The sequence below is a fragment of the Dunckerocampus dactyliophorus genome, chromosome 16 (assembly GCF_027744805.1).
Source record: "Dunckerocampus dactyliophorus isolate RoL2022-P2 chromosome 16, RoL_Ddac_1.1, whole genome shotgun sequence".
NCBI lineage: Eukaryota > Metazoa > Chordata > Actinopteri > Syngnathiformes > Syngnathidae > Dunckerocampus > Dunckerocampus dactyliophorus.
The window spans coordinates 8869155-8877805 of record NC_072834.1 but is presented as its reverse complement, the minus strand read 5'-3'; positions in this window follow the sequence as shown (position 1 = coordinate 8877805).

Here is an 8651-nt window from a genome sequence, read left to right as displayed (position 1 = left end):
CAAAAATATGTCTTGCTATTCTTACACTGTTATCGTATGGCCAAATAGTGCACGTAACAAAGCATTCATGCATGGGTGACTCAATATCTGCGAAGAATGGATAGTGGTTCTTTTAGAGTTGGGATACAATAGACAGATTCCAGGGAATCCTTGAATCTTTATTATGTGTCTATGGGTGGTTTATTTGCTCACAGAATGATGAATAACTTTCTGTATTCTTTCAACATTCTGATAAGCAAGCGATGATGTTGATGGTGTTCAAGCAAACTGCACATTTCCACGTGTTCTGTGTGGGGTTTTTTTTTGTTTGTTTTTACTACGGCTGCAAAATAACACACCATGACGCCAAAGAAAGTTGCAAGAGCTACAACTTTGATAAAGAAAGTGACAAACACCGTTGTATTCAAGAAAGAAGTCTTAGCAAAGTATGACGATAGCGTGTTTTACATTTCAATGTAAAGTAAAGGAGCCTTTAACACACGTTGTAGGAGGAATGTTTTAACTGAGACACATAACGGATAGTGAGATGGGCTGTAGTGGACTAGAGTGAAATAGTGTCTATGTGGATCTTAATATTTCTGCTTTTTGTACATATTGGTTTTCTTCTGTTACGTTGCACGTTGTCTGTTTGCAGCCGGGAGATGCCGGTTCTTTCTTCCGTGCTCAGAGGCTGCACTTGCTTGTAATTGTTGTAGTGTCTCCTCCAAGTATGCCCAGTTGTTTCTCTGCCATCCAGGCTGGCTCTTGGCTTTTTTGTTGTTGTTTTACAGCAGCAAGTTTTCACTGTGTCTTTTTTTCAGGAGTGGTTGCGCACCATCACCTTTGGCTTCTGCTCCCCCCTTCAGTGGCGTTATTGTACTTTGTGTGACTCCCACTGAAGAGCTTGTTTCAGGCTCACGCCTCTGCATCTGGGGTCCACACATCTCCAGCACGTGTACCGTAAACATGACAAAGTTTTCAACCTTAAGAGGCTGGATGGTAATTGGTCGTGGGGTGTAGTGGTAGTGAATTTCTCTTGGAGATGAATAAAGTATCTATCCATCTATGGTCTCATGACAAAATGAGAAAAAAACAAATGAACCCTGGAGTAGTTGGTTTGTTTGTGTGTTTGTTTGTTTTTTACTACAATGGTTATAAAACCCTTCAGCAAAGACAAACTTTGCTGATTTGGAGTAGCACCAAATTGCAAATCTACCTCATGCATATGCTTGTCATTAACATTCATGTATTATTCATGGCGAAAATTAAGCAAAATGCTCACAAATGGGAAATAAATCCAAGATCAATTTATCTGAATCTGCTGCAAATGAAAATGTAATGTGACCGTGATTCATGGCCAAATAAGCTGTTTTTCTGCATTATCCCGCTAACACAACCAACAACCAACCTCACCAGCCGTCCCAAGTTTATCACATTTACGCATTAGCGTTTCATCATCTATTCTAAATACAGTGAAGGTGAAAGTGTGGCTGGTTTAGAAGAGCGCTCCTCAGGCTGGAGACAAGTCCATTTATCCAATGGTTTATTTTCAATTTCATGCTTTTCTGCTTCCATCAGAAAGTGTCAGTGGGTGACAAGTCTCCGGCGCTAACTACCGCAGTGGCGATGGGATTTTGTTGACTAAATCCTGGGGTGTCATTCACACGTCATAAACATATTCAGGAAATGTCCTAAAATGTGACAAAGTGGGACGCTAGTTAAAGAGAATACACAATTGTGATGTAGTGTATCCTTAAAAAGTCTCCCCTGGCTTACTTGGGTTATTTTTGAAGGACTTGCTGGTGTAAGACGCTCATTTAAATGCAAACAAGCTGATTCATTGCTTTCTCTAGCTTGATATATGCATGTTTAGGGAAGCACGGCTAAGTTATTCACACCCTGGGGACATAAACAGACTTCAAAAGGAAACCCTGATCAGCTCGACCACTTCCAAGAGAACTCAAATGAAGCACGACCAAAAAAAAAAGAAAAATTGCAGTGAACAGCAAAGAAACAATAGATTTTCCTAAAAATATCTCCATGCAATACTGACGCAGCACTTGGAATGACCTCTTGATTCATTTCTCGCTGGATTTAAAACAGTCTTGTTTGGACAATAAAAGCCAATAAGGCAGCCCATAATTAAAAGTTAAGCAGTGTAATTATTATGCTCTCTCAGTGGCCTGACTTTACACTGCAGAGTGCCTCAGAGTCACTCTCCCTTTGCAGGCAACGGATGGAAATTGGCCTCGACCCCAGGCCAAACATTATCATTATTAGCCCGACAAGTTTTATGAGCCACCCCCCCCCACCCCCCCAATACAACCTCAATTAAACTTTGCTCGTCTCAGGACAACCCGAGGCGAGTGTCTTCAGTTCATTGCAGCTCGTCATCGTGCGTGCGTATTTTCGTGCGTGGACATTTTAATTTCTCTCACTTATCCGTGAAAGTTCAGTCTTTGATTCATGACACATTGCACGCATCAGCGGAGAAACGCATCTTATTGCCCCGTTTCCCTTTGAATTGTTGGCTCAAATAATAGCAGTGGGCTGTTGCATGAGTTTCTGTAAGCAAATGACATTTTAACTACTACGAATCTCCATTACAATACGCTTCTCGATACATCACTAGTGATACGGGAAAAACAAACGTATAAAGACACTTCTAATGTAATATGATTCACGCAAAACACAAACTTTTTGTGTACTTAGACTCTCAATTCACCTTTCACTAAGCAACAAAGGCTTCTCTACACATGTTAAAATACTACCAATGATCCGACAGTGCCTTTCTGTGCCCCTGATATCACTTTGGGGGCCAGGAGATGTCTCGCCACTTCACCCAGAACCACTGACTAGCTCTTTCTGCTGCACCTGAGAGAGCTTTGGCAGTTTGGCGTTGGGCTTGGCCTCGAACTACCAAGTCATGAAGCAGCATGATGGTAGGCTTGCCCACAAAGCCTCTGCTGACAACTTCCACGGGGCAGACCTTGGCTCTCCATCCGACTTTCTCTGCATTTGGTGCCAGCTCGGTGTACTTGAGGTTCTTGCGTCTGAAGGTCTCCTCCACAGCATCCTCCAGTGTGGAGGAAAAATGTAGGATTCAGACATCCAAGATAAATGACTGAGCTGAGCTCATCCAACCCAAAACAAGAGCATCTACACTTAATTGGTTGCACAAAGCCCAAGCCAGGATGAGTAGAAACGGATTAATCAAGCCAGGTTAAACCAACCCCTAATCAGTACGCGTACCCCGTACGCGGCTTCCTTAAATAGACCCCACTATCAATCACAGAGTCACAATTCACCATGGCTGTTCAGTCCAATTTGGCCTAAATTCTTAAAAATATGCGCCACATGACTGTATGTGTATTCATCAAATAGTGTGTGTCTTTCAAATCCCTGATACAAATTATGATGGCCATTATGATGACTTCTTTAATACCCATGTGACATAACTATGACATGCATTATAAGTGGTTGTACAAAGTAAATGACTGGTCAATCGAGTAGACAATAGAAAGTACTACGACGACTATTTGAATGATTGTAACGAGTTTGTGCGACATTCTCATTTGAGTTTGCCAAAAATGAGCCTTACAGGATGCCGTAGTATTGTGGAAACTCGGTACCGCAAGATTCGGCAAAGGGTATGTGATCCAAAATGGCTGAATAAACTAGCAATGTTAGGAGTAGGCCGTCCTCGTATTTGTTGATACCACAAGCTTTTTAAACATCCAGAAAGGAAAAATGAGAGCTTAAAATATCGTGTTCATTGTTATGACTAAGTTTCCTCTTAGATCACAACTCAACAAAACCTAACAGCTTTTCCCAGTGCCTTATTGTATTAGCGTTGCACAAGCGAAAAGTGTAAGACTACACAACAAAGCATCATATGACCTCGTGTGCTTTGCATACTCTCAATGATGTGTTTATTCAGTAAAATAAGAAGTGACCCCATCAGTCATTCAAGTGGGGTTTTGAAGTAATTACAGAAATCTCTTACCGTTGGGTGTTGCAGCACCGTAACCCTTGAAAGTCGCGGCTTGAAGCAAAATCATTAAAATCTCATTAGCATTCTCTTCACAAGCGCCAACTCTGCAGTAAATTGGTAAACAGCAGCACGTGATTTGACTACTTTTTATGTTCCTTATTCTTTACGTGGCAAAAAATAACAAACCCAGCATGGTGTAATTAATGGGGAAAATGGGGAAAAGGCCAGTATTGGCTCTTATCTTTTTCATTTTCTAAGCTCCGGGTGCTTTGCTTTCTGTTTTCTGTTTAATTTAAAATGAACCAAACTCGTATTGTTTTGAAGTGTAAGATGTGGAGGTAGTAATGCAACGTGTAATAAACATGTAAGTCATAAAAAGTCACCATGCAGTGAGTGAACAAATGAAATTCCTGTCAATTGTGACATCTGAGCAGCGCGCTCCAGCCAAGAGCAATGAAGTTAGACCGCCCCCAAAATATTGATGTTGCGCAATGACACAAAAGCAATAAACGCAGCACCCATGGGGCTTTGTCTATGCATTGACTAAAGCGCAAACATATGTGGTGTGGGGGGAAATGGATAGTACAACAATAAAAAGAGCATCTCAATGTCAGACACCAGTTTGTACTTTTTGCATGACTCTTGACAACACAAAGATGCATTAACATTACTTTTTCTTTCATTACTCCATAAGCTGCTGTCCATTGTTACACGTTTTAGATTCTTTTCGCTCCCGATTAGCAAATGGTAACATTTAAACACAGGAAGTGAACGAACCATCAGTAATTGCTGTGACATGGAGAAGGGGTAAGATTAAATAAGCTCTGCTTCTTCTGACTCCTTTTCAGAATGCAGTCCTGATCAAAATAGTAAGACCAGTTGAAAAATTGAGAGAATTTACATTTTGCACTGTTGGATCATAAGGAGGTTCTACGTAGAGCTTTGAAATGAAAAAAGAAGAAATGAGAGTAAGAAATTTATTGTAAACAACAATTAAAATGAAAGAGGTTGTTCATCAGCTGATTAAAAGCATAAGACCACAGCCTTTAAAAGCCAAAATCTTGGCAAAATTGTGCATTCAATGTCATTTTCTGTCAGATATTCACGCTGTCATGATCTCTTTATGGCAAAGGCAAAAAAAGCTTTCTCTCTTTGAACACGGTTTGATTGTTGAGTTATATAAGCAAGGCCTCGCCGTAAACCAGTCATTTGAAGCTTCAAAAAATGTCACCGGCCCTGAGCCAGAGGATCCGATCGGCTGTCCGTCAAGACACGGGACGCTCCTCAGCCAAAATGAAGGTTGTTACTGGTGCTGAGTGCAGTCCAATAACTATCAGATGGTGAGGGTTTTAAAACAAAAACATCTTCAAAGAACTTGGCTCCCTCAACAAAAAAAAATTGCCTGTTTGGCACCAAGCATGGGACATTGAAAGGTGGAAGAAAATTGTATTCTCTGATGAGAATGTTGGCTTCCATCGTTACTGGCATGACAAGGAGATCCCACCTGAGATGTTTTCCACATGGGACGGTGGAGGGGGCACCATCATGATCCGGGGTTCTTTTTCCTTCCACTGAACAATGGGGCTTCTTGTTGTGCAGGGGCGTCAAACAGCAGAACGGCATCCCTCATGACTGAAGGTCCTCGTCTGTGTGGTAAAGACTGGATTTTTAATTACTGGGTTTTTCAACAGAACAACTGGACTTTGTCCAGAGGAATAACGTCACTCTTTTGGACCATCCAGCATGACACCCTGATCTAAATCCAGTTGAGAACATTTGGGGATGGATGGCAAGGGGAGTTTACAAAAATGGACATCACTTCCAGAGAGTTGATGCCCTCCGTGAAACCATCTTCACCACCTGGAGCAACATTCCCAATAACCTCCTGGAAACACTGGCATCAAGCATGCCCAAACCAATTTTTGAGATGATTAACAAAAATGGCGTAGCTACTCATTAATGAGTCCCTTTTGAACATTTTATTTCTATTTTAGGGTTTTTTTGGTTGTTTTTTTTTTTTACCTATGGTCTTAAACCTTTGCTCAGCTGATGATTAGCTTACTTTAATGGTTGTTTGCAATATTGCTTACGCATATTTTTTTGTGTCAATCCCATTTCTTCTTTTTTGCATTTGGAAGCTCTACTTAGAACCTCCTTCAGATCCAACAAAGCAAAATGTAAATTTTTTTTATGTTTCAATTGGTCTTAAAATTATGATCAGAAGTGTATGTTGATTTGTGCAAGTGTAGGGTGATCATATTTTGATGAGCAAATGCCACTCGAAGTTTACTCAAACATGCCTTGTAATTTTAATACATTTAAAGTGTGTCTCCTTGTTATATTACAAAACACTATAGATGAAAATACAAAAGACGAAAAATGCAAAAAATGAAAATTCCAAAGGAAGAACATTCAAAAACACAAAAATGACATTTTGGAATGTAACCAATATTTTCAGGAAAAATGTGCCCTCTAAAGTTGCAAGAACTTAGGAATTTGAACATGACGTTCCCTATTTTACTAAGACTTGCAAGCATCAGAAGATTAACTGTGTGCATATGTTCTGTTTTTTCTTTGGCTTTTTGGCAAAGCGAATTCAAAAAGCAGCCCACACGGCAGCCTCTCAGGGATTACGTCACATGCAGCGGAGTGCCCTAAGGTCGGTCAGTTTAATGGCCCAAAGAAAAACAACGAAAACCAGGCCATTTAGGACATCGCTTTCTGAAAAATATCCAGGACAGGATGTGAAAACAGGACATATCCTGGGAAAACAGGACGTTTGGTCATTCTGTGCAAGTGTAAATACGTGATGTTCCTCAATTTCAAGATTTAGGACAGTGTGTGTGTGTGTGTGGGGGGGACGTTCCAGTAACTTTACCTTCAGGGATCAATAAAAACTCCTATCATATCATATCCTATCAAAATACATAATTTAAGAATAATAATAATGGTTCCTATTGGATGGGAACAAAGCCCTGGAAGGTGATTTTTGTGCACAGGAGGAGGAAACTGGAATGACGCTTCTTCTGGAGAAGCAACGCAAAAATACATTTTTCTTGCTTATGGTTAAAGTCATTAGTGTGACTGTCCAGCCGTGGCAGATCAGTGGCAGCTCCATCCATCTGAACGCACGGCAGTTGTGTTAAAATGCACAACCGCTAATGGCTGGAGTTAACACTGACTGAGTGATAAGCCTCCATAAGGTATTGTACTGCTCACCTTTTCCCTGCCTCAAACATCACACCCATACTGACAGTTCTACTCCTACTTCCTTCCTTCATGTACCGTTGTGCTTTTTCCAAGTAACTTGCCAATCCTCCAATGTTAAAACCTACTACCCTTTTACACTGAGAACTTACAACTGAAAAACATGCAATAGAGCCTCGGTTTTTGTACGCCCCGGTTTTTGTAGGATTCGGTTTTCAACAAAAATTCTCACTAAAATTATGTCTTGGATTTGGTACACTGTGTCGGTTATCGTACGGCCTAACAGTGCACCTAACAAACTAGTCGAGTGCCCAAACAAAGCATCCACATGTTGGTGACTCTCTCTGTGAAGAATGGATATCTGTTCTTTTAGAGTTGAGACACTATGGGCAGATTCCGGCTTAGGAATCCTTTAATCGACTTTATTATGTGTGTGTGGGTGGTTTATTTGTTTATTTATATGTGGTGATCTGTGTGAGTGGTTTCTGTGTTCAAAGAAAGCACACTGAACGATGAACAACTTGTATCGAGCTCCTTCATTCGTCCCATTAAGCGGCGTGCCGTGTGCACTGATGAGGCACTCAAGAGCACCGTGTACTTCCGAGTGTCAGATGAATCTGTGCTTACACAAAAAAATGAAAATTAAATGCAGATGCAAAAAATAGTTAAAGGCAATAAAGGTAAAAAGGTGATGTTAAATGTTAATTTATCCATTTAATTTGGCATTTCTGTTTTTCACTTTGTTTCCTGCATGTAAAACTATAATTATTATCTGCAAAATGTGTTTTGTGTTGGTGTTTTTGGGTGTCTGGAATGGATTAATTGGATTTACATTATTTGTTATGAGAAAAATAGCTTCAGTTTTCATACGTTTCGGTTTTCATCTGACCTTTTGGAACAACTTAATGACGAAAATCAGTTCCACTGCATATGATTAACATTTGCAGTACTGTATTTATGCAGCATCTCCACTCAAACACTGATTTGAACGTATTCTTGTGGTCTTTTTGTGGAGATTTTAAGAACCCTTTCCTTGGGCCTCTGGTTGTGTGGTTTAAAGTGAAACTTTCTCCAAAAGTAGCAAATAAGAACTAAAAACAGGACGACTAGATGATCCCTTGTAAATCCCTTGACTTCCAGACCATATTTTTCATCGTATTTTAAAGATTTTACACACTAATATAATTTTTGCGAGTACCGAAAACATCACATTCCAGGACCACGTTTGTCTTGGCGCGCTTATTTACCTAAACTGCAAAGAGGATAGTGCATTCTTTGGAAGCAGGTGATAACTGGAGAGATTTGTGACACTTGAAAAGTAATTATAGACAACAATTTCATTTCTGTAACTTTTAATAATAATTAGGAGCACATGAGAAAGTGGAAAGGACAACATGGCTCGCTAATAAAATGAGGTAGATGTTTTTTAGAATGAAATGTCTAATGCCAGCAACAGAATGTGTAGGTTGGA